Genomic DNA, 26,066 nt, shown 5'->3' on the forward strand with positions numbered 1-26,066 from the left:
TAGCGACACACCGGAGAGCAGGATGCATTTAAGCATGCAATCTTCCATTCCGCTAAAGTCAACCATGCAAGTGCTTAGAAAAAATATATCACCGCTCTCAACAGGCACGGACCACCTTCTCTGAGAGCTACCGCTCCCAGCCGCAGCAGAAGATAAACACCAAATACCCTGGCAGAAATCGCCAGCCGCACATGGGCCGGATTGCAGGCTACCCCACCGCATCTTCCTGCTGAGTTGGCCTCTAAGAGAAGTGGGCGCTTGCTGCAGCGTGGACTTTCCCCTTTCAGCAGGGGTCATCCAGTGAGGTCCATGGTCAGCCAGGCGATCTACCTGGCACGGTAGCTCAAAGCTGGCTTCTCTTGCTTTTAAAAGTGAAAAAAGCCCGACATTCCTCCGGCGAGTGGAACCCACCCCTGAACATGAGCCTGGAGTCAAACTTTGCCCATGTGAACAAGTGACACACCCATTTGCAGCACACTGTTTTCACACAGATAAGTATATGTGCATACATTTTTTAATTCCAGATCTTTTATTAGAAATAAAACAAAGAACAGAGACGAATAGCTTCAGTTGTTACCCTATATGCCAGATTTCTTTCGATGCATGAACCAATCAGCTGTTTCCCAGTCTACGAAGGTATTACAGGTACGGATGGCATTTTGTGCCATTATGAGACCCGATGTTAATTCTACATTGATTGAACCTATATTTATGAGGCTGCATACGAAGTTATATTTTGAGAGGCTACTTATTTACCAAGTGTTCTCCTTACTTCACTGGTTCACAAGATGCACACAAAATAAGATGACATTACATACTGTGTTCCAGTATCTGCTCAGTATCCACAGAGCATTGTGCACCTTATATTTAATGTTTTATTATGGAGTTTTGGTCTGTTTGAACATTAATACAAATACACATTTTTAACAAATGGGTTCTGTGGTTGTATAAAGTTTAGGTTAAGAATGTTTCAGAGTGAGCCTGGTGTAAAGTAATAAATTATAGAATTGTTTTCCTTGGCACTTTTTTTTTAGAACACAAAAACAAAAAGTTTTTAATGAATGATTTTTGTGGAATCAACTTCATAACGCCTCTTTGTTCTACCCAGGGTCCTTGGTGTTAAGGTCCAGTTCTGGATTACAGTGCCTCCCACCTGCTGTGAAGCAGTCACTTTAATTCTTCTGTTGAGCCAACTTTCTCAAGTTTGTGAAACACAGTCACTATAAATACTACCGCCCTGTTCTTTATTTGTAAAAAAAATGTTTTCAGTTTATTAACACTTCCCTGGAAATGGTGCTGGAGCGTGGACAGCAGTGATTCCCAAACTGTGCGCTGTGGCACCCCGAAAGTTCCTTGAGAAAAGGAGAGCCAAAAAGCAGTACCTCAGCCAAAGGACCTGATTCAGACGAGGCCAAATCTGTCAGTTTGGGATCCATCTTGATTAAAAATGGAGCGCCGCCACTCACTAGAGATAGCTCACTTTGGGTTTTCCAGAAAGCACAAGGCTCTCTGGGCCCAACCAACCAGAACTTCAGGGTTAACAGGGATACCTGATGCCTTAGCCTAAAAACCCAGCTCCAAGATCTTAGTAGGAGGGCCTGAGACATCCAGGAGTTTGTCATGACAGCCTCACCAGGCACGATCAATGCCCTTTTTAAGGTCTTTGGAGAAATTCTTAAGATAGGTTACCAGGGTGGGATCTATCTCCGTAGTCTCAGTAACCTTTGAGGGAAAATCATGTCTAGGACATTCAGATCTCAGCCGAGACCTGACATCTTTGTCGAAACAATGCCGAATGTGTGCTTGAACGTATTCGGCTACCTCCGAAGGCGGAGCCCAGGAGTAAGATCTAGGGCGGACAGTATCTTCGGGTTCGAAAGTGAGTACTTTCAGAGGCTGAGAAGCCACTTGAGTGTGCCGTGATTTGGCTTTTCATTTACAGGGAGGAGAATCAGTGTCCTTATCCGGATTGTTAGAGGAAGACGAGGAATCTGAATCCTCCTTACTCTCAGCTCTTAGATGAAGAGACTATGAGGATGAGAAACAGTTCGCCCTAGTCAAGGATTCTACAATTTGTTCAAATCAGCTTGGTGAGGGTTTGCAACAGAACTTGAGCCGGAAGGGTCTTGCGAAAACGGCAGCTCTTCCTGGCTGCTGCAATGTGGGACCCAGCCCTGCTGATCAGTGAAACCCAATAAGAGATGCTTAATCGTCTGGGTAGCTTTATCTAAGGCCACATTGACTGTGTGCCGAACACCAGCATCGAGGGCATAGACAAGGTCTCGCTCAAATGACCCCACGGAGTCATCATAAAAGGTAACTTCCCCAGATTCTCCTTCATAACCATCCATGCTGTAGAGCAGTGGTTCCCAACCTGTGGTCCGGGGACCCCTAGGAGTCCGCAAAGCCTCCTCTGGGGGCCGTGATTACTTAGAAAATCAAATAATAGTAACAGATTAGGTCCCCAGCTTTCAGTAATGACTCAGTGGGGGGTCCCCAGATTCCAATAATGGTTCATTGGGGGTCCCCAGGTTCCAGTAGTGATAAAGTGGGGGTTCACACAAGTCAAAAGGTTGGGAAGCACTGCTGTAGAGTGTCAGGTCAGAAAAGTGGGAATTTGAAAGGGGCAGAGGAAACTGCCAATAGGAACTTCAAATAAAGTGGGAAGTAAAGCTGACAAACTTCAAAGCAGGCTAATATGCTCAGGGAGGGCCACAAGCCAGTAGTAAAGTGTGGGGGGAGGCCTGCTTAGAATAGAATAAATTCCACTAATAAAGTGGCATTTGAGAACGGCAAAGTAGGTAGGGACGTGCGCAGGGGTGGGCTGCTTTAGAGTATTTCCATTGAAGTAAAGAGACATAGACAGGCAGGCGACTGTAAGCGGAGACAGGTGCATATATGTAACCAGAGTCCTATCCAGAGAGTCAGATGCATATATGTGCACAGAGGAAAGTTTGGACAGACAAATGTATGTACCCAGAGGCAGGTCCAAAGAGACAGATACATGTATATACCCTGAGACAGGCTGAGCGAGAGAGATGCATGTTTGTAGCTAGAGGCAGGTCTAGGGAAAGTGGTCCATGAGACTGGAGCAGAGCAAGAGGTAGAGAAAGGGAGAGGATCATGACTGAAGTCAGAGGTCTTAAAAAGAAATGACTTCTACTGACAACACTCCCTGGTGCATCACAGAAAAGAGATATATTGCCCAAGCCTAGCTAAAGGAGCAGGGTTATCTCACTTGGTAGTGCACGAGCCTTTTAATATCAGGGTCACGGGTTCGAGCCCCCAGTTAAGCAATTAGTATTTTTTTGTTTAAGGTTTATTCCAATTTTTTTTACAGACTTCCTGCTTTTCACCAATACTACTCAGGCTTTGAAAACACAACTCCTGCAGTTTGCCTCACAATCTCTCCCATCATATTCCACAGCGCTTTCCACTCACGAAAGGTGCCTCAAAGCCGGGTTTAGCCCTGCCTCCTCTAAACACATCCAGAAACCTGTACTTTAATCCCCAAAAATTCTAGCTATTGCGTCACGAATTTTCAATTCTATTAAGGACACGGAGGCGCGGATTGTCACAGCAGCCAATCAATGTTAAAAACTACATATCCCAACATTCCCAGTAGTCCATAACATGCCCAATCCCAGGCCTGCTCTCCATATAAATATCTCTGCCTCCTTAGTCCTTCATCTTTCTTTGCAATAACCAAACAAAATAACCTGCACTCTAAGAATTGAAATCTTCCAACTCCAACGAAGAAAACAAATTGAAGCCACCAACCGAACCCTGGTGCACGTTCCATGCCGGTATCGTCTCTCCTAGTACTCATGCGCCCTTATTATCCGATCCTGTTAATGAAAGGAAACAGTGCTAATAATCTGCTATTGACTATTAAGAAAAAATATGGATGGCTATCTCAATAATACATATAAAATCATCATATATGAATTGTGCTGTAACTTTCTGCATTATGCCAGCGTGCCCTATGCCAGTCTGTGCTTGTGATAGGTCCCATCTGTCCTTTAGGTCTCTACTTTGTGTCAGTCAGCCCTATGCCAGTCTGCACCTGTGATCCTTCTACAGCTCCATGCTTCAAATCTTTGCACAGTGCCAGTCTACCTTGTGCCAGTCCCGACGTTCATACTTCACATCAGTGCTGTAGCTATGCCCTATGCCAGTCTGCACCTGTGAGGCTTATTAAACACCATATTGCAGCTGCCTACATTGTGCCAATCTGTCACGTGCCAGTCTGTAGCTGTGATGCTTCATATCAGTGCTGTAGGTCTTTGCATTGTGCCAGTCTGCCTTGTGCCAGTCTGCACATGTGATGCTTCACATCAGTGCTGTAGCTCTGCATGGCAGCAGTCTACTATGCTCCAGCCATTCCTGTGATACTTCACATCAGTGCTGTAGCTCTCTGCATTGCACCAGTCTGCCCTGTGTCAGTCTGTATCTTGACACTTCACATCAGTGCTGTAGCTCTCTGCATTGCACGAGCCTGTCCTGTGCCAGTCTGCACCTGTGATCCTTCCACACCTCCAGGGTACAGGGCTTTGCATTGCACCAGTCTGTTCTGCACCAGCCTGTACCTGAGGTGCTTCTTGATTACAGTGGTGTAGCTGTCTGCACTGTGCCAGTCTGTTCCTGTGATGCTTCTGCGCAGCTTTGGTGCAGCTGTTTGCACTGCGCCAGTGTGGCCTTCTGAGACAGTCCCTGCCAGGGCCTCACAAGCGCCCTGTAGCTGTGCTATTGAGTTGTACGTTGACTGTGTTCAGCTGCTGTAGCTCACTGTAGGCCGGCTGTGAGGCGCTGCGGGCTCAGTCTGTCCTTCACAGTCTCTCTGTGGGAGTGTGTGTTTGTCATGTCCTTGAATCCAGCGAAAAAAGGAAGTATAAATGAGATGCAGAAAAGCCCCATTCTCTAGCTGCTGGACAGACACGCGTCCTTGAGCCTCCTGCAGAGGTGCAGAGCTGCCAGGGGTGCCAGGGGCTGGAGGCGGAGAGCGTCTGCTTTGGAATATTTCCATTGAAGTGAAGGGAGAGGGCGAACGGGGAGCGGAGAGGCGGCTTCCTAGCAGTGAGTGTGGAGTGTCAGCTTGGTCCATCCAGAGGCAGGCAGGGGGTGTGATGAGACTGAGGCAGAGCGAGAGGTAGAGACAGAGGGAGCTGCAGCACTGGAAGCGGGAGCTTTAAAATACACAGTAGAATCGGCACACGTGTGTTTCTTCAGAGTCACACAAAGGACCGCAAGGTTTGTGTTATGTGGCCCGGCTAGCTCAGTCGGTAGAGCATGAGACTCTTAATCTCAGGGTCGTGGGTTCGAGCCCCACGTTGGGCGCTGATACATTTTTTTTGTGCTGTACTGTTTTTTTATCTTCGGGTTCGCACCTCCAACAGTGGTTTTATAAAAATTAACAGCGCCCTTTCGGGACTTCACTTTACAATTTCGTTATTTATGTCTGCACACGGGCGGGGACGAGAGCTCTTTATGTCTGCACACGGGCGGGGACGAGAGCTCTCTTCATGTTCACACTTGTAGGGGGTCGCTGCTCCCCGTCCTCTAACTCCGCTGCTGCGCCGCACTCCCATGACCTGTGTGTAAATATGGAGAGTTTAAGTGAGCAAAAACAATGTTGTGTCAGAAGTGGGATTTGAACCCACGCCTCCAATCGGAGACCAGAACACCCAGCTGAGGGGAAGAGACAGCTCTTGAGTCTGGCGCCTTAGACCGCTCGGCCATCCTGACAACTGAGAAAGAGGGGGCCGGATATGATATCATCACGCATGTGACACGCCTCCGCGAGCTCTGTTTCTGGGTTTTATCGGGGTGCCCTTTAGCAGGACACACCTTCGTGTCTCACCTGGCAGCCAGGGCCCGAGGGCCCAACCTCACACTCTTTAACCCTAATCCCCGCTTTACACCAACCAGGAACCGCAGCCCTCGGCTCCGCTGCCTTTCCAGTGCTCGTCTCTCGCTCCTCCTCAGAGGCTCGTGCCGGCTGCAGGGAACCCAAACTGCGCGCCACGGCACCCTGCTGCGCCCCCACAGCCACCCAGGGCCGCTGTCCTCGCACTTGCTCAGCAGGGTCCATTATCAATTACCCCGGCCTCTGGAGTGCAGGCCGGGGGCGCTACGTCTGGCGCCTTCTAGGTGCTGCACTTGCTGCCTCTTAGCGACACACCGGAGAGCAGGATGCATTTAAGCATGCAATCTTCCATTCCGCTAAAGTCAACCATGCAAGTGCTTAGAAAAAATATATCACCGCTCTCAACAGGCACGGACCACCTTCTCTGAGAGCTACCGCTCCCAGCCGCAGCAGAAGATAAACACCAAATACCCTGGCAGAAATCGCCAGCCGCACATGGGCCGGATTGCAGGCTACCCCACCGCATCTTCCTGCTGAGTTGGCCTCTAAGAGAAGTGGGCGCTTGCTGCAGCGTGGACTTTCCCCTTTCAGCAGGGGTCATCCAGTGAGGTCCATGGTCAGCCAGGCGATCTACCTGGCACGGTAGCTCAAAGCTGGCTTCTCTTGCTTTTAAAAGTGAAAAAAGCCCGACATTCCTCCGGCGAGTGGAACCCACCCCTGAACATGAGCCTGGAGTCAAACTTTGCCCATGTGAACAAGTGACACACCCATTTGCAGCACACTGTTTTCACACAGATAAGTATATGTGCATACATTTTTTAATTCCAGATCTTTTATTAGAAATAAAACAAAGAACAGAGACGAATAGCTTCAGTTGTTACCCTATATGCCAGATTTCTTTCGATGCATGAACCAATCAGCTGTTTCCCAGTCTACGAAGGTATTACAGGTACGGATGGCATTTTGTGCCATTATGAGACCCGATGTTAATTCTACATTGATTGAACCTATATTTATGAGGCTGCATACGAAGTTATATTTTGAGAGGCTACTTATTTACCAAGTGTTCTCCTTACTTCACTGGTTCACAAGATGCACACAAAATAAGATGACATTACATACTGTGTTCCAGTATCTGCTCAGTATCCACAGAGCATTGTGCACCTTATATTTAATGTTTTATTATGGAGTTTTGGTCTGTTTGAACATTAATACAAATACACATTTTTAACAAATGGGTTCTGTGGTTGTATAAAGTTTAGGTTAAGAATGTTTCAGAGTGAGCCTGGTGTAAAGTAATAAATTATAGAATTGTTTTCCTTGGCACTTTTTTTTTAGAACACAAAAACAAAAAGTTTTTAATGAATGATTTTTGTGGAATCAACTTCATAACGCCTCTTTGTTCTACCCAGGGTCCTTGGTGTTAAGGTCCAGTTCTGGATTACAGTGCCTCCCACCTGCTGTGAAGCAGTCACTTTAATTCTTCTGTTGAGCCAACTTTCTCAAGTTTGTGAAACACAGTCACTATAAATACTACCGCCCTGTTCTTTATTTGTAAAAAAAATGTTTTCAGTTTATTAACACTTCCCTGGAAATGGTGCTGGAGCGTGGACAGCAGTGATTCCCAAACTGTGCGCTGTGGCACCCCGAAAGTTCCTTGAGAAAAGGAGAGCCAAAAAGCAGTCCCTCAGCCAAAGGACCTGATTCAGACGAGGCCAAATCTGTCAGTTTGGGATCCATCTTGATTAAAAATGGAGCGCCGCCACTCACTAGAGATAGCTCACTTTGGGTTTTCCAGAAAGCACAAGGCTCTCTGGGCCCAACCAACCAGAACTTCAGGGTTAACAGGGATACCTGATGCCTTAGCCTAAAAACCCAGCTCCAAGATCTTAGTAGGAGGGCCTGAGACATCCAGGAGTTTGTCCTGACAGCCTCACCAGGCACGATCAATGCCCTTTTTAAGGTCTTTGGAGAAATTCTTAAGATAGGTTACCAGGGTGGGATCTATCTCCGTAGTCTCAGTAACCTTTGAGGGAAAATCATGTCTAGGACATTCAGATCTCAGCCGAGACCTGACATCTTTGTCGAAACAATGCCGAATGTGTGCTTGAACGTATTCGGCTACCTCCGAAGGCGGAGCCCAGGAGTAAGATCTAGGGTGGACAGTATCTTCGGATTCGAAAGTGAGTACTTTCAGAGGCTGAGAAGCCACTTGAGTGTGCCGTGATTTGGCTTTTCATTTACAGGGAGGAGAATCAGTGTCCTTATCCGGATTGTTAGAGGAAGACGAGGAATCTGAATCCTCCTTACTCTCAGCTCTTAGATGAAGAGACTATGAGGATGAGAAACAGTTTGCCCTAGTCAAGGATTCTACAATTTGTTCAAATCAGCTTGGTGAGGGTTTGCAACAGAACTTGAGCCGGAAGGGTCTTGCGAAAACGGCAGCTCTTCCTGGCTGCTGCAATTTGGGACCCAGCCCTGCTGATCAGTGAAACCCATTAAGAGATGCTTAATCGTCTGGGTAGCTTTATCTAAGGCCACATTGACTGTGTGCCGAACACCAGCATCGAGGGCATAGACAAGGTCTCGCTCAAATGACCCCACGGAGTCATCATAAAAGGTAACTTCCCCAGATTCTCCTTCATAACCATCCATGCTGTAGAGCAGTGGTTCCCAACCTGTGGTCCGGGGACCCCTAGGAGTCCGCAAAGCCTCCTCTGGGGGCCGTGATTACTTAGAAAATCAAATAATAGTAACAGATTAGGTCCCCAGCTTTCAGTAATGACTCAGTGGGGGGTCCCCAGATTCCAATAATGGTTCATTGGGGGTCCCCAGGTTCCAGTAGTGATAAAGTGGGGGTTCACACAAGTCAAAAGGTTGGGAAGCACTGCTGTAGAGTGTCAGGTCAGAAAAGTGGGAATTTGAAAGGGGCAGAGGAAACTGCCAATAGGAACTTCAAATAAAGTGGGAAGTAAAGCTGACAAACTTCAAAGCAGGCTAATATGCTCAGGGAGGGCCACAAGCCAGTAGTAAAGTGTGGGGGGAGGCCTGCTTAGAATAGAAAAAATTCCACTAATAAAGTGGCATTTGAGAACGGCAAAGTAGGTAGGGACGTGCGCAGGGGGTGGGCTGCTTTAGAGTATTTCCATTGAAGTAAAGAGACATAGACAGGCAGGCGACTGTAAGCGGAGACAGGTGCATATATGTAACCAGAGTCCTATCCAGAGAGTCAGATGCATATATGTGCACAGAGGAAAGTTTGGACAGACAAATGTATGTACCCAGAGGCAGGTCCAAAGAGACAGATACATGTATATACCCTGAGACAGGCTGAGAGAGAGAGATGCATGTTTGTAGCTAGAGGCAGGTCTAGGGAAAGTGGTCCATGAGACTGGAGCAGAGCAAGAGGTAGAGAAAGGGAGAGGATCATGACTGAAGTCAGAGGTCTTAAAAAGAAATGACTTCTACTGACAACACTCCCTGGTGCATCACAGAAAAGAGATATATTGCCCAAGCCTAGCTAAAGGAGCAGGGTTATCTCACTTGGTAGTGCACGAGCCTTTTAATATCAGCGTCACGGGTTCGAGCCCCCAGTTAAGCAATTAGTATTTTTTTGTTTAAGGTTTATTCCAATTTTTTTTACAGACTTCCTGCTTTTCACCAATACTACTCAGGCTTTGAAAACACAACTCCTGCAGTTTGCCTCACAATCTCTCCCATCATATTCCACAGCGCTTTCCACTCACGAAAGGTGCCTCAAAGCCGGGTTTAGCCCTGCCTCCTCTAAACACATCCAGAAACCTGTACTTTAATCCCCAAAAATTCTAGCTATTGCGTCACGAATTTTCAATTCTATTAAGGACACGGAGGCGCGGATTGTCACAGCAGCCAATCAATGTTAAAAACTACATATCCCAACATTCCCAGTAGTCCATAACATGCCCAATCCCAGGCCTGCTCTCCATATAAATATCTCTGCCTCCTTAGTCCTTCATCTTTCTTTGCAATAACCAAACAAAATAACCTGCACTCTAAGAATTGAAATCTTCCAACTCCAACGAAGAAAACAAATTGAAGCCACCAACCGAACCCTGGTGCACGTTCCATGCCGGTATCGTCTCTCCTAGTACTCATGCGCCCTTGTTATCCGATCCTGTTAATGAAAGGAAACAGTGCTAATAATCTGCTATTGATTATTAAGAAAAAACATGGATGGCTATCTCAATAATACATATAAAATCATCATAGATGAATTGTGCTGTAACTTTCTGCATTATGCCAGCGTGCCCTATGCCAGTCTGTGCTCGTGATAGGTCCCATCTGTCCTTTAGGTCTCTACTTTGTGTCAGTCTGCCCTATGCCAGTCTGCACCTGTGATCCTTCTACAGCTCCATGCTTCAGATCTTTGCACAGTGCCAGTCTACCTTGTGCCAGTCCCGACGTTCATACTTCACATCAGTGCTGTAGCTATGCCCTATGCCAGTCTGTGCTTGTGATAGGTCCCATCTGTCCTTTAGGTCTCTACTTTGTGTCAGTCAGCCCTATGCCAGTCTGCACCTGTGATCCTTCTACAGCTCCATGCTTCAAATCTTTGCACAGTGCCAGTCTACCTTGTGCCAGTCCCGACGTTCATACTTCACATCAGTGCTGTAGCTATGCCCTATGCCAGTCTGCACCTGTGAGGCTTATTAAACACCATATTGCAGCTGCCTACATTGTGCCAATCTGTCACGTGCCAGTCTGTAGCTGTGATGCTTCATATCAGTGCTGTAGGTCTTTGCATTGTGCCAGTCTGCCTTGTGCCAGTCTGCACATGTGATGCTTCACATCAGTGCTGTAGCTCTGCATGGCAGCAGTCTACTATGCTCCAGCCATTCCTGTGATACTTCACATCAGTGCTGTAGCTCTCTGCATTGCACCAGTCTGCCCTGTGTCAGTCTGTATCTTGACACTTCACATCAGTGCTGTAGCTCTCTGCATTGCACGAGCCTGTCCTGTGCCAGTCTGCACCTGTGATCCTTCCACACCTCCAGGGTACAGGGCTTTGCATTGCACCAGTCTGTTCTGCACCAGCCTGTACCTGAGGTGCTTCTTGATTACAGTGGTGTAGCTGTCTGCACTGTGCCAGTCTGTTCCTGTGATGCTTCTGCGCAGCTTTGGTGCAGCTGTTTGCACTGCGCCAGTGTGGCCTTCTGAGACAGTCCCTGCCAGGGCCTCACAAGCGCCCTGTAGCTGTGCTATTGAGTTGTACGTTGACTGTGTTCAGCTGCTGTAGCTCACTGTAGGCCGGCTGTGAGGCGCTGCGGGCTCAGTCTGTCCTTCACAGTCTCTCTGTGGGAGTGTGTGTTTGTCATGTCCTTGAATCCAGCGAAAAAAGGAAGTATAAATGAGATGCAGAAAAGCCCCATTCTCTAGCTGCTGGACAGACACGCGTCCTTGAGCCTCCTGCAGAGGTGCAGAGCTGCCAGGGGTGCCAGGGGCTGGAGGCGGAGAGCGTCTGCTTTGGAATATTTCCATTGAAGTGAAGGGAGAGGGCGAACGGGGAGCGGAGAGGCGGCTTCCTAGCAGTGAGTGTGGAGTGTCAGCTTGGTCCATCCAGAGGCAGGCAGGGGGGTGTGATGAGACTGAGGCAGAGCGAGAGGTAGAGACAGAGGGAGCTGCAGCACTGGAAGCGGGAGCTTTAAAATACACAGTAGAATCGGCACACGTGTGTTTCTTCAGAGGAGTCACACAAAGGACCGCAAGGTTTGTGTTATGTGGCCCGGCTAGCTCAGTCGGTAGAGCATGAGACTCTTAATCTCAGGGTCGTGGGTTCGAGCCCCACGTTGGGCGCTGATACATTTTTTTTGTGCTGTACTGTTTTTTTATCTTCGGGTTCGCACCTCCAACAGTGGTTTTATAAAAATTAACAGCGCCCTTTCGGGACTTCACTTTACAATTTCGTTATTTATGTCTGCACACGGGCGGGGACGAGAGCTCTTTATGTCTGCACACGGGCGGGGACGAGAGCTCTCTTCATGTTCACACTTGTAGGGGGTCGCTGCTCCCCGTCCTCTAACTCCGCTGCTGCGCCGCACTCCCATGACCTGTGTGTAAATATGGAGAGTTTAAGTGAGCAAAAACAATGTTGTGTCAGAAGTGGGATTTGAACCCACGCCTCCAATCGGAGACCAGAACACCCAGCTGAGGGGAAGAGACAGCTCTTGAGTCTGGCGCCTTAGACCGCTCGGCCATCCTGACAACTGAGATAGGTGAAGGCCGGATATGATATCATCACGCATGTGACACGCCTCCGCGAGCTCTGTTTCTGGGTTTTATCGGGGTGCCCTTTAGCAGGACACACCTTCGTGTCTCACCTGGCAGCCAGGGCCCGAGGGCCCAACCTCACACTCTTTAACCCTAATCCCCGCTTTACACCAACCAGGAACCGCAGCCCTCGGCTCCGCTGCCTTTCCAGTGCTCGTCTCTCGCTCCTCCTCAGAGGCTCGTGCCGGCTGCAGGGAACCCAAACTGCGCGCCACGGCACCCTGCTGCGCCCCCACAGCCACCCAGGGCCGCTGTCCTCGCACTTGCTCAGCAGGGTCCATTATCAATTACCCCGGCCTCTGGAGTGCAGGCCGGGGGCGCTACGTCTGGCGCCTTCTAGGTGCTGCACTTGCTGCCTCTTAGCGACACACCGGAGAGCAGGATGCATTTAAGCATGCAATCTTCCATTCCGCTAAAGTCAACCATGCAAGTGCTTAGGAAAAATATATCACCGCTCTCAACAGGCACGGACCACCTTCTCTGAGAGCTACCGCTCCCAGCCGCAGCAGAAGATAAACACCAAATACCCTGGCAGAAATCGCCAGCCGCACATGGGCCGGATTGCAGGCTACCCCACCGCATCTTCCTGCTGAGTTGGCCTCTAAGAGAAGTGGGCGCTTGCTGCAGCGTGGACTTTCCCCTTTCAGCAGGGGTCATCCAGTGAGGTCCATGGTCAGCCAGGCGATCTACCTGGCACGGTAGCTCAAAGCTGGCTTCTCTTGCTTTTAAAAGTGAAAAAAGCCCGACATTCCTCCGGCGAGTGGAACCCACCCCTGAACATGAGCCTGGAGTCAAACTTTGCCCATGTGAACAAGTGACACACCCATTTGCAGCACACTGTTTTCACACAGATAAGTATATGTGCATACATTTTTTAATTCCAGATCTTTTATTAGAAATAAAACAAAGAACAGAGACGAATAGCTTCAGTTGTTACCCTATATGCCAGATTTCTTTCGATGCATGAACCAATCAGCTGTTTCCCAGTCTACGAAGGTATTACAGGTACGGATGGCATTTTGTGCCATTATGAGACCCGATGTTAATTCTACATTGATTGAACCTATATTTATGAGGCTGCATACGAAGTTATATTTTGAGAGGCTACTTATTTACCAAGTGTTCTCCTTACTTCACTGGTTCACAAGATGCACACAAAATAAGATGACATTACATACTGTGTTCCAGTATCTGCTCAGTATCCACAGAGCATTGTGCACCTTATATTTAATGTTTTATTATGGAGTTTTGGTCTGTTTGAACATTAATACAAATACACATTTTTAACAAATGGGTTCTGTGGTTGTATAAAGTTTAGGTTAAGAATGTTTCAGAGTGAGCCTGGTGTAAAGTAATAAATTATAGAATTGTTTTCCTTGGCACTTTTTTTTTAGAACACAAAAACAAAAAGTTTTTAATGAATGATTTTTGTGGAATCAACTTCATAACGCCTCTTTGTTCTACCCAGGGTCCTTGGTGTTAAGGTCCAGTTCTGGATTACAGTGCCTCCCACCTGCTGTGAAGCAGTCACTTTAATTCTTCTGTTGAGCCAACTTTCTCAAGTTTGTGAAACACAGTCACTATAAATACTACCGCCCTGTTCTTTATTTGTAAAAAAAATGTTTTCAGTTTATTAACACTTCCCTGGAAATGGTGCTGGAGCGTGGACAGCAGTGATTCCCAAACTGTGCGCTGTGGCACCCCGAAAGTTCCTTGAGAAAAGGAGAGCCAAAAAGCAGTCCCTCAGCCAAAGGACCTGATTCAGACGAGGCCAAATCTGTCAGTTTGGGATCCATCTTGATTAAAAATGGAGCGCCGCCACTCACTAGAGATAGCTCACTTTGGGTTTTCCAGAAAGCACAAGGCTCTCTGGGCCCAACCAACCAGAACTTCAGGGTTAACAGGGATACCTGATGCCTTAGCCTAAAAACCCAGCTCCAAGATCTTAGTAGGAGGGCCTGAGACATCCAGGAGTTTGTCATGACAGCCTCACCAGGCACGATCAATGCCCTTTTTAAGGTCTTTGGAGAAATTCTTAAGATAGGTTACCAGGGTGGGATCTATCTCCGTAGTCTCAGTAACCTTTGAGGGAAAATCATGTCTAGGACATTCAGATCTCAGCCGAGACCTGACATCTTTGTCGAAACAATGCCGAATGTGTGCTTGAACGTATTCGGCTACCTCCGAAGGCGGAGCCCAGGAGTAAGATCTAGGGCGGACAGTATCTTCGGGTTCGAAAGTGAGTACTTTCAGAGGCTGAGAAGCCACTTGAGTGTGCCGTGATTTGGCTTTTCATTTACAGGGAGGAGAATCAGTGTCCTTATCCGGATTGTTAGAGGAAGACGAGGAATCTGAATCCTCCTTACTCTCAGCTCTTAGATGAAGAGACTATGAGGATGAGAAACAGTTCGCCCTAGTCAAGGATTCTACAATTTGTTCAAATCAGCTTGGTGAGGGTTTGCAACAGAACTTGAGCCGGAAGGGTCTTGCGAAAACGGCAGCTCTTCCTGGCTGCTGCAATGTGGGACCCAGCCCTGCTGATCAGTGAAACCCAATAAGAGATGCTTAATCGTCTGGGTAGCTTTATCTAAGGCCACATTGACTGTGTGCCGAACACCAGCATCGAGGGCATAGACAAGGTCTCGCTCAAATGACCCCACGGAGTCATCATAAAAGGTAACTTCCCCAGATTCTCCTTCATAACCATCCATGCTGTAGAGCAGTGGTTCCCAACCTGTGGTCCGGGGACCCCTAGGAGTCCGCAAAGCCTCCTCTGGGGGCCGTGATTACTTAGAAAATCAAATAATAGTAACAGATTAGGTCCCCAGCTTTCAGTAATGACTCAGTGGGGGGTCCCCAGATTCCAATAATGGTTCATTGGGGGTCCCCAGGTTCCAGTAGTGATAAAGTGGGGGTTCACACAAGTCAAAAGGTTGGGAAGCACTGCTGTAGAGTGTCAGGTCAGAAAAGTGGGAATTTGAAAGGGGCAGAGGAAACTGCCAATAGGAACTTCAAATAAAGTGGGAAGTAAAGCTGACAAACTTCAAAGCAGGCTAATATGCTCAGGGAGGGCCACAAGCCAGTAGTAAAGTGTGGGGGGAGGCCTGCTTAGAATAGAATAAATTCCACTAATAAAGTGGCATTTGAGAACGGCAAAGTAGGTAGGGACGTGCGCAGGGGTGGGCTGCTTTAGAGTATTTCCATTGAAGTAAAGAGACATAGACAGGCAGGCGACTGTAAGCGGAGACAGGTGCATATATGTAACCAGAGTCCTATCCAGAGAGTCAGATGCATATATGTGCACAGAGGAAAGTTTGGACAGACAAATGTATGTACCCAGAGGCAGGTCCAAAGAGACAGATACATGTATATACCCTGAGACAGGCTGAGCGAGAGAGATGCATGTTTGTAGCTAGAGGCAGGTCTAGGGAAAGTGGTCCATGAGACTGGAGCAGAGCAAGAGGTAGAGAAAGGGAGAGGATCATGACTGAAGTCAGAGGTCTTAAAAAGAAATGACTTCTACTGACAACACTCCCTGGTGCATCACAGAAAAGAGATATATTGCCCAAGCCTAGCTAAAGGAGCAGGGTTATCTCACTTGGTAGTGCACGAGCCTTTTAATATCAGGGTCACGGGTTCGAGCCCCCAGTTAAGCAATTAGTATTTTTTTGTTTAAGGTTTATTCCAATTTTTTTTACAGACTTCCTGCTTTTCACCAATACTACTCAGGCTTTGAAAACACAACTCCTGCAGTTTGCCTCACAATCTCTCCCATCATATTCCACAGCGCTTTCCACTCACGAAAGGTGCCTCAAAGCCGGGTTTAGCCCTGCCTCCTCTAAACACATCCAGAAACCTGTACTTTAATCCCCAAAAATTCTAGCTATTGCGTCACGAATTTTCAATTCTATTAAGGACACGGAGGCGCGGATTGTCACAGCAGCCAATCAATGTTAAAAACTACATATCCCAACATTCCCAGTAGTCCATAACATGCCCAATCCCAGGCCTGCTCTCCATATAAATATCTCTGCCTCCTTAGTCCTTCATCTTTCTTTGCAATAACCAAACAAAATAACCTGCACTCTAAGAATTGAAATCTTCCAACTCCAACGAAGAAAACAAATTGAAGCCACCAACCGAACCCTGGTGCACGTTCCATGCCGGTATCGTCTCTCCTAGTACTCATGCGCCCTTATTATCCGATCCTGTTAATGAAAGGAAACAGTGCTAATAATCTGCTATTGACTATTAAGAAAAAATATGGATGGCTATCTCAATAATACATATAAAATCATCATATATGAATTGTGCTGTAACTTTCTGCATTATGCCAGCGTGCCCTATGCCAGTCTGTGCTTGTGATAGGTCCCATCTGTCCTTTAGGTCTCTACTTTGTGTCAGTCAGCCCTATGCCAGTCTGCACCTGTGATCCTTCTACAGCTCCATGCTTCAAATCTTTGCACAGTGCCAGTCTACCTTGTGCCAGTCCCGACGTTCATACTTCACATCAGTGCTGTAGCTATGCCCTATGCCAGTCTGCACCTGTGAGGCTTATTAAACACCATATTGCAGCTGCCTACATTGTGCCAATCTGTCACGTGCCAGTCTGTAGCTGTGATGCTTCATATCAGTGCTGTAGGTCTTTGCATTGTGCCAGTCTGCCTTGTGCCAGTCTGCACATGTGATGCTTCACATCAGTGCTGTAGCTCTGCATGGCAGCAGTCTACTATGCTCCAGCCATTCCTGTGATACTTCACATCAGTGCTGTAGCTCTCTGCATTGCACCAGTCTGCCCTGTGTCAGTCTGTATCTTGACACTTCACATCAGTGCTGTAGCTCTCTGCATTGCACGAGCCTGTCCTGTGCCAGTCTGCACCTGTGATCCTTCCACACCTCCAGGGTACAGGGCTTTGCATTGCACCAGTCTGTTCTGCACCAGCCTGTACCTGAGGTGCTTCTTGATTACAGTGGTGTAGCTGTCTGCACTGTGCCAGTCTGTTCCTGTGATGCTTCTGCGCAGCTTTGGTGCAGCTGTTTGCACTGCGCCAGTGTGGCCTTCTGAGACAGTCCCTGCCAGGGCCTCACAAGCGCCCTGTAGCTGTGCTATTGAGTTGTACGTTGACTGTGTTCAGCTGCTGTAGCTCACTGTAGGCCGGCTGTGAGGCGCTGCGGGCTCAGTCTGTCCTTCACAGTCTCTCTGTGGGAGTGTGTGTTTGTCATGTCCTTGAATCCAGCGAAAAAAGGAAGTATAAATGAGATGCAGAAAAGCCCCATTCTCTAGCTGCTGGACAGACACGCGTCCTTGAGCCTCCTGCAGAGGTGCAGAGCTGCCAGGGGTGCCAGGGGCTGGAGGCGGAGAGCGTCTGCTTTGGAATATTTCCATTGAAGTGAAGGGAGAGGGCGAACGGGGAGCGGAGAGGCGGCTTCCTAGCAGTGAGTGTGGAGTGTCAGCTTGGTCCATCCAGAGGCAGGCAGGGGGGTGTGATGAGACTGAGGCAGAGCGAGAGGTAGAGACAGAGGGAGCTGCAGCACTGGAAGCGGGAGCTTTAAAATACACAGTAGAATCGGCACACGTGTGTTTCTTCAGAGGAGTCACACAAAGGACCGCAAGGTTTGTGTTCTGTGGCCCGGCTAGCTCAGTCGGTAGAGCATGAGACTCTTAATCTCAGGGTCGTGGGTTCGAGCCCCACGTTGGGCGCTGATACATTTTTTTTGTGCTGTACTGTTTTTTTATCTTCGGGTTCGCACCTCCAACAGTGGTTTTATAAAAATTAACAGCGCCCTTTCGGGACTTCACTTTACAATTTCGTTATTTATGTCTGCACACGGGCGGGGACGAGAGCTCTTTATGTCTGCACACGGGCGGGGACGAGAGCTCTCTTCATGTTCACACTTGTAGGGGGTCGCTGCTCCCCGTCCTCTAACTCCGCTGCTGCGCCGCACTCCCATGACCTGTGTGTAAATATGGAGAGTTTAAGTGAGCAAAAACAATGTTGTGTCAGAAGTGGGATTTGAACCCACGCCTCCAATCGGAGACCAGAACACCCAGCTGAGGGGAAGAGACAGCTCTTGAGTCTGGCGCCTTAGACCGCTCGGCCATCCTGACAACTGAGATAGGTGAAGGCCGGATATGATATCATCACGCATGTGACACGCCTCCGCGAGCTCTGTTTCTGGGTTTTATCGGGGTGCCCTTTAGCAGGACACACCTTCGTGTCTCACCTGGCAGCCAGGGCCCGAGGGCCCAACCTCACACTCTTTAACCCTAATCCCCGCTTTACACCAACCAGGAACCGCAGCCCTCGGCTCCGCTGCCTTTCCAGTGCTCGTCTCTCGCTCCTCCTCAGAGGCTCGTGCCGGCTGCAGGGAACCCAAACTGCGCGCCACGGCACCCTGCTGCGCCCCCACAGCCACCCAGGGCCGCTGTCCTCGCACTTGCTCAGCAGGGTCCATTATCAATTACCCCGGCCTCTGGAGTGCAGGCCGGGGGCGCTACGTCTGGCGCCTTCTAGGTGCTGCACTTGCTGCCTCTTAGCGACACACCGGAGAGCAGGATGCATTTAAGCATGCAATCTTCCATTCCGCTAAAGTCAACCATGCAAGTGCTTAGGAAAAATATATCACCGCTCTCAACAGGCACGGACCACCTTCTCTGAGAGCTACCGCTCCCAGCCGCAGCAGAAGATAAACACCAAATACCCTGGCAGAAATCGCCAGCCGCACATGGGCCGGATTGCAGGCTACCCCACCGCATCTTCCTGCTGAGTTGGCCTCTAAGAGAAGTGGGCGCTTGCTGCAGCGTGGACTTTCCCCTTTCAGCAGGGGTCATCCAGTGAGGTCCATGGTCAGCCAGGCGATCTACCTGGCACGGTAGCTCAAAGCTGGCTTCTCTTGCTTTTAAAAGTGAAAAAAGCCCGACATTCCTCCGGCGAGTGGAACCCACCCCTGAACATGAGCCTGGAGTCAAACTTTGCCCATGTGAACAAGTGACACACCCATTTGCAGCACACTGTTTTCACACAGATAAGTATATGTGCATACATTTTTTAATTCCAGATCTTTTATTAGAAATAAAACAAAGAACAGAGACGAATAGCTTCAGTTGTTACCCTATATGCCAGATTTCTTTCGATGCATGAACCAATCAGCTGTTTCCCAGTCTACGAAGGTATTACAGGTACGGATGGCATTTTGTGCCATTATGAGACCCGATGTTAATTCTACATTGATTGAACCTATATTTATGAGGCTGCATACGAAGTTATATTTTGAGAGGCTACTTATTTACCAAGTGTTCTCCTTACTTCACTGGTTCACAAGATGCACACAAAATAAGATGACATTACATACTGTGTTCCAGTATCTGCTCAGTATCCACAGAGCATTGTGCACCTTATATTTAATGTTTTATTATGGAGTTTTGGTCTGTTTGAACATTAATACAAATACACATTTTTAACAAATGGGTTCTGTGGTTGTATAAAGTTTAGGTTAAGAATGTTTCAGAGTGAGCCTGGTGTAAAGTAATAAATTATAGAGTTGTTTTCCTTGGCACTTTTTTTTTAGAACACAAAAACAAAAAGTTTTTAATGAATGATTTTTGTGGAATCAACTTCATAACGCCTCTTTGTTCTACCCAGGGTCCTTGGTGTTAAGGTCCAGTTCTGGATTACAGTGCCTCCCACCTGCTGTGAAGCAGTCACTTTAATTCTTCTGTTGAGCCAACTTTCTCAAGTTTGTGAAACACAGTCACTATAAATACTACCGCCCTGTTCTTTATTTGTAAAAAAAATGTTTTCAGTTTATTAACACTTCCCTGGAAATGGTGCTGGAGCGTGGACAGCAGTGATTCCCAAACTGTGCGCTGTGGCACCCCGAAAGTTCCTTGAGAAAAGGAGAGCCAAAAAGCAGTACCTCAGCCAAAGGACCTGATTCAGACGAGGCCAAATCTGTCAGTTTGGGATCCATCTTGATTAAAAATGGAGCGCCGCCACTCACTAGAGATAGCTCACTTTGGGTTTTCCAGAAAGCACAAGGCTCTCTGGGCCCAACCAACCAGAACTTCAGGGTTAACAGGGATACCTGATGCCTTAGCCTAAAAACCCAGCTCCAAGATCTTAGTAGGAGGGCCTGAGACATCCAGGAGTTTGTCATGACAGCCTCACCAGGCACGATCAATGCCCTTTTTAAGGTCTTTGGAGAAATTCTTAAGATAGGTTACCAGGGTGGGATCTATCTCCGTAGTCTCAGTAACCTTTGAGGGAAAATCATGTCTAGGACATTCAGATCTCAGCCGAGACCTGACATCTTTGTCGAAACAATGCCGAATGTGTGCTTGAACGTATTCGGCTACCTCCGAAGGCGGAGCCCAGGAGTAAGATCTAGGGCGGACAGTATCTTCGGGTTCGAAAGTGAGTACTTTCAGAGGCTGAGAAGCCACTTGAGTGTGCCGTGATTTGGCTTTTCATTTACAGGGAGGAGAATCAGTGTCCTTATCCGGATTGTTAGAGGAAGACGAGGAATCTGAATCCTCCTTACTCTCAGCTCTTAGATGAAGAGACTATGAGGATGAGAAACAGTTCGCCCTAGTCAAGGATTCTACAATTTGTTCAAATCAGCTTGGTGAGGGTTTGCAACAGAACTTGAGCCGGAAGGGTCTTGCGAAAACGGCAGCTCTTCCTGGCTGCTGCAATGTGGGACCCAGCCCTGCTGATCAGTGAAACCCAATAAGAGATGCTTAATCGTCTGGGTAGCTTTATCTAAGGCCACATTGACTGTGTGCCGAACACCAGCATCGAGGGCATAGACAAGGTCTCGCTCAAATGACCCCACGGAGTCATCATAAAAGGTAACTTCCCCAGATTCTCCTTCATAACCATCCATGCTGTAGAGCAGTGGTTCCCAACCTGTGGTCCGGGGACCCCTAGGAGTCCGCAAAGCCTCCTCTGGGGGCCGTGATTACTTAGAAAATCAAATAATAGTAACAGATTAGGTCCCCAGCTTTCAGTAATGACTCAGTGGGGGGTCCCCAGATTCCAATAATGGTTCATTGGGGGTCCCCAGGTTCCAGTAGTGATAAAGTGGGGGTTCACACAAGTCAAAAGGTTGGGAAGCACTGCTGTAGAGTGTCAGGTCAGAAAAGTGGGAATTTGAAAGGGGCAGAGGAAACTGCCAATAGGAACTTCAAATAAAGTGGGAAGTAAAGCTGACAAACTTCAAAGCAGGCTAATATGCTCAGGGAGGGCCACAAGCCAGTAGTAAAGTGTGGGGGGAGGCCTGCTTAGAATAGAATAAATTCCACTAATAAAGTGGCATTTGAGAACGGCAAAGTAGGTAGGGACGTGCGCAGGGGTGGGCTGCTTTAGAGTATTTCCATTGAAGTAAAGAGACATAGACAGGCAGGCGACTGTAAGCGGAGACAGGTGCATATATGTAACCAGAGTCCTATCCAGAGAGTCAGATGCATATATGTGCACAGAGGAAAGTTTGGACAGACAAATGTATGTACCCAGAGGCAGGTCCAAAGAGACAGATACATGTATATACCCTGAGACAGGCTGAGCGAGAGAGATGCATGTTTGTAGCTAGAGGCAGGTCTAGGGAAAGTGGTCCATGAGACTGGAGCAGAGCAAGAGGTAGAGAAAGGGAGAGGATCATGACTGAAGTCAGAGGTCTTAAAAAGAAATGACTTCTACTGACAACACTCCCTGGTGCATCACAGAAAAGAGATATATTGCCCAAGCCTAGCTAAAGGAGCAGGGTTATCTCACTTGGTAGTGCACGAGCCTTTTAATATCAGGGTCACGGGTTCGAGCCCCCAGTTAAGCAATTAGTATTTTTTTGTTTAAGGTTTATTCCAATTTTTTTTACAGACTTCCTGCTTTTCACCAATACTACTCAGGCTTTGAAAACACAACTCCTGCAGTTTGCCTCACAATCTCTCCCATCATATTCCACAGCGCTTTCCACTCACGAAAGGTGCCTCAAAGCCGGGTTTAGCCCTGCCTCCTCTAAACACATCCAGAAACCTGTACTTTAATCCCCAAAAATTCTAGCTATTGCGTCACGAATTTTCAATTCTATTAAGGACACGGAGGCGCGGATTGTCACAGCAGCCAATCAATGTTAAAAACTACATATCCCAACATTCCCAGTAGTCCATAACATGCCCAATCCCAGGCCTGCTCTCCATATAAATATCTCTGCCTCCTTAGTCCTTCATCTTTCTTTGCAATAACCAAACAAAATAACCTGCACTCTAAGAATTGAAATCTTCCAACTCCAACGAAGAAAACAAATTGAAGCCACCAACCGAACCCTGGTGCACGTTCCATGCCGGTATCGTCTCTCCTAGTACTCATGCGCCCTTATTATCCGATCCTGTTAATGAAAGGAAACAGTGCTAATAATCTGCTATTGACTATTAAGAAAAAATATGGATGGCTATCTCAATAATACATATAAAATCATCATATATGAATTGTGCTGTAACTTTCTGCATTATGCCAGCGTGCCCTATGCCAGTCTGTGCTTGTGATAGGTCCCATCTGTCCTTTAGGTCTCTACTTTGTGTCAGTCAGCCCTATGCCAGTCTGCACCTGTGATCCTTCTACAGCTCCATGCTTCAAATCTTTGCACAGTGCCAGTCTACCTTGTGCCAGTCCCGACGTTCATACTTCACATCAGTGCTGTAGCTATGCCCTATGCCAGTCTGCACCTGTGAGGCTTATTAAACACCATATTGCAGCTGCCTACATTGTGCCAATCTGTCACGTGCCAGTCTGTAGCTGTGATGCTTCATATCAGTGCTGTAGGTCTTTGCATTGTGCCAGTCTGCCTTGTGCCAGTCTGCACATGTGATGCTTCACATCAGTGCTGTAGCTCTGCATGGCAGCAGTCTACTATGCTCCAGCCATTCCTGTGATACTTCACATCAGTGCTGTAGCTCTCTGCATTGCACCAGTCTGCCCTGTGTCAGTCTGTATCTTGACACTTCACATCAGTGCTGTAGCTCTCTGCATTGCACGAGCCTGTCCTGTGCCAGTCTGCACCTGTGATCCTTCCACACCTCCAGGGTACAGGGCTTTGCATTGCACCAGTCTGTTCTGCACCAGCCTGTACCTGAGGTGCTTCTTGATTACAGTGGTGTAGCTGTCTGCACTGTGCCAGTCTGTTCCTGTGATGCTTCTGCGCAGCTTTGGTGCAGCTGTTTGCACTGCGCCAGTGTGGCCTTCTGAGACAGTCCCTGCCAGGGCCTCACAAGCGCCCTGTAGCTGTGCTATTGAGTTGTACGTTGACTGTGTTCAGCTGCTGTAGCTCACTGTAGGCCGGCTGTGAGGCGCTGCGGGCTCAGTCTGTCCTTCACAGTCTCTCTGTGGGAGTGTGTGTTTGTCATGTCCTTGAATCCAGCGAAAAAAGGAAGTATAAATGAGATGCAGAAAAGCCCCATTCTCTAGCTGCTGGACAGACACGCGTCCTTGAGCCTCCTGCAGAGGTGCAGAGCTGCCAGGGGTGCCAGGGGCTGGAGGCGGAGAGCGTCTGCTTTGGAATATTTCCATTGAAGTGAAGGGAGAGGGCGAACGGGGAGCGGAGAGGCGGCTTCCTAGCAGTGAGTGTGGAGTGTCAGCTTGGTCCATCCAGAGGCAGGCAGGGGGGTGTGATGAGACTGAGGCAGAGCGAGAGGTAGAGACAGAGGGAGCTGCAGCACTGGAAGCGGGAGCTTTAAAATACACAGTAGAATCGGCACACGTGTGTTTCTTCAGAGGAGTCACACAAAGGACCGCAAGGTTTGTGTTATGTGGCCCGGCTAGCTCAGTCGGTAGAGCATGAGACTCTTAATCTCAGGGTCGTGGGTTCGAGCCCCACGTTGGGCGCTGATACATTTTTTTTGTGCTGTACTGTTTTTTTATCTTCGGGTTCGCACCTCCAACAGTGGTTTTATAAAAATTAACAGCGCCCTTTCGGGACTTCACTTTACAATTTCGTTATTTATGTCTGCACACGGGCGGGGACGAGAGCTCTTTATGTCTGCACACGGGCGGGGACGAGAGCTCTCTTCATGTTCACACTTGTAGGGGGTCGCTGCTCCCCGTCCTCTAACTCCGCTGCTGCGCCGCACTCCCATGACCTGTGTGTAAATATGGAGAGTTTAAGTGAGCAAAAACAATGTTGTGTCAGAAGTGGGATTTGAACCCACGCCTCCAATCGGAGACCAGAACACCCAGCTGAGGGGAAGAGACAGCTCTTGAGTCTGGCGCCTTAGACCGCTCGGCCATCCTGACAACTGAGATAGGTGAAGGCCGGATATGATATCATCACGCATGTGACACGCCTCCGCGAGCTCTGTTTCTGGGTTTTATCGGGGTGCCCTTTAGCAGGACACACCTTCGTGTCTCACCTGGCAGCCAGGGCCCGAGGGCCCAACCTCACACTCTTTAACCCTAATCCCCGCTTTACACCAACCAGGAACCGCAGCCCTCGGCTCCGCTGCCTTTCCAGTGCTCGTCTCTCGCTCCTCCTCAGAGGCTCGTGCCGGCTGCAGGGAACCCAAACTGCGCGCCACGGCACCCTGCTGCGCCCCCACAGCCACCCAGGGCCGCTGTCCTCGCACTTGCTCAGCAGGGTCCATTATCAATTACCCCGGCCTCTGGAGTGCAGGCCGGGGGCGCTACGTCTGGCGCCTTCTAGGTGCTGCACTTGCTGCCTCTTAGCGACACACCGGAGAGCAGGATGCATTTAAGCATGCAATCTTCCATTCCGCTAAAGTCAACCATGCAAGTGCTTAGAAAAAATATATCACCGCTCTCAACAGGCACGGACCACCTTCTCTGAGAGCTACCGCTCCCAGCCGCAGCAGAAGATAAACACCAAATACCCTGGCAGAAATCGCCAGCCGCACATGGGCCGGATTGCAGGCTACCCCACCGCATCTTCCTGCTGAGTTGGCCTCTAAGAGAAGTGGGCGCTTGCTGCAGCGTGGACTTTCCCCTTTCAGCAGGGGTCATCCAGTGAGGTCCATGGTCAGCCAGGCGATCTACCTGGCACGGTAGCTCAAAGCTGGCTTCTCTTGCTTTTAAAAGTGAAAAAAGCCCGACATTCCTCCGGCGAGTGGAACCCACCCCTGAACATGAGCCTGGAGTCAAACTTTGCCCATGTGAACAAGTGACACACCCATTTGCAGCACACTGTTTTCACACAGATAAGTATATGTGCATACATTTTTTAATTCCAGATCTTTTATTAGAAATAAAACAAAGAACAGAGACGAATAGCTTCAGTTGTTACCCTATATGCCAGATTTCTTTCGATGCATGAACCAATCAGCTGTTTCCCAGTCTACGAAGGTATTACAGGTACGGATGGCATTTTGTGCCATTATGAGACCCGATGTTAATTCTACATTGATTGAACCTATATTTATGAGGCTGCATACGAAGTTATATTTTGAGAGGCTACTTATTTACCAAGTGTTCTCCTTACTTCACTGGTTCACAAGATGCACACAAAATAAGATGACATTACATACTGTGTTCCAGTATCTGCTCAGTATCCACAGAGCATTGTGCACCTTATATTTAATGTTTTATTATGGAGTTTTGGTCTGTTTGAACATTAATACAAATACACATTTTTAACAAATGGGTTCTGTGGTTGTATAAAGTTTAGGTTAAGAATGTTTCAGAGTGAGCCTGGTGTAAAGTAATAAATTATAGAATTGTTTTCCTTGGCACTTTTTTTTTAGAACACAAAAACAAAAAGTTTTTAATGAATGATTTTTGTGGAATCAACTTCATAACGCCTCTTTGTTCTACCCAGGGTCCTTGGTGTTAAGGTCCAGTTCTGGATTACAGTGCCTCCCACCTGCTGTGAAGCAGTCACTTTAATTCTTCTG

The 26,066-nt window shown here is 48.1% G+C and overlaps 8 non-coding genes across 8 annotated transcripts; 4 read left to right on the top strand and 4 right to left on the bottom strand.

The window, feature by feature from the left end:
- Nucleotides 1-5,264: 5,264 nt before the first annotated feature.
- On the top strand, nucleotides 5,265-5,337 carry TRNAK-CUU (transfer RNA lysine (anticodon CUU)). The gene has a single exon. It is a non-coding gene; the product is annotated as a tRNA-Lys (tRNA).
- Nucleotides 5,338-5,635: 298 nt separating this feature from the next.
- Nucleotides 5,636-5,745, bottom strand: TRNAL-CAA (transfer RNA leucine (anticodon CAA)). The gene is made up of 2 exons: nucleotides 5,708-5,745; nucleotides 5,636-5,681 (listed from the first exon to the last, which is right to left on the bottom strand). It is a non-coding gene; the product is annotated as a tRNA-Leu (tRNA).
- Nucleotides 5,746-11,625: 5,880 nt separating this feature from the next.
- Nucleotides 11,626-11,698, top strand: TRNAK-CUU (transfer RNA lysine (anticodon CUU)). Its single transcript has one exon. It is a non-coding gene; the product is annotated as a tRNA-Lys (tRNA).
- Nucleotides 11,699-11,996: 298 nt separating this feature from the next.
- TRNAL-CAA (transfer RNA leucine (anticodon CAA)) lies at nucleotides 11,997-12,106 on the bottom strand. The gene is made up of 2 exons: nucleotides 12,069-12,106; nucleotides 11,997-12,042 (listed from the first exon to the last, which is right to left on the bottom strand). It is a non-coding gene; the product is annotated as a tRNA-Leu (tRNA).
- Nucleotides 12,107-17,800: 5,694 nt separating this feature from the next.
- On the top strand, nucleotides 17,801-17,873 carry TRNAK-CUU (transfer RNA lysine (anticodon CUU)). Its single transcript has one exon. It is a non-coding gene; the product is annotated as a tRNA-Lys (tRNA).
- A 298-nt stretch (nucleotides 17,874-18,171) lies between these two features.
- TRNAL-CAA (transfer RNA leucine (anticodon CAA)) lies at nucleotides 18,172-18,281 on the bottom strand. The gene is made up of 2 exons: nucleotides 18,244-18,281; nucleotides 18,172-18,217 (listed from the first exon to the last, which is right to left on the bottom strand). It is a non-coding gene; the product is annotated as a tRNA-Leu (tRNA).
- A 5,694-nt stretch (nucleotides 18,282-23,975) lies between these two features.
- Nucleotides 23,976-24,048, top strand: TRNAK-CUU (transfer RNA lysine (anticodon CUU)). The gene has a single exon. It is a non-coding gene; the product is annotated as a tRNA-Lys (tRNA).
- A 298-nt stretch (nucleotides 24,049-24,346) lies between these two features.
- TRNAL-CAA (transfer RNA leucine (anticodon CAA)) lies at nucleotides 24,347-24,456 on the bottom strand. The gene is made up of 2 exons: nucleotides 24,419-24,456; nucleotides 24,347-24,392 (listed from the first exon to the last, which is right to left on the bottom strand). It is a non-coding gene; the product is annotated as a tRNA-Leu (tRNA).
- Between the last annotated feature and the right edge of the window lie 1,610 nt (nucleotides 24,457-26,066).

Source organism: Pleurodeles waltl, unplaced genomic scaffold (assembly GCF_031143425.1).
Source record: "Pleurodeles waltl isolate 20211129_DDA unplaced genomic scaffold, aPleWal1.hap1.20221129 scaffold_295, whole genome shotgun sequence".
NCBI classification, from domain to species: domain Eukaryota; kingdom Metazoa; phylum Chordata; class Amphibia; order Caudata; family Salamandridae; genus Pleurodeles; species Pleurodeles waltl.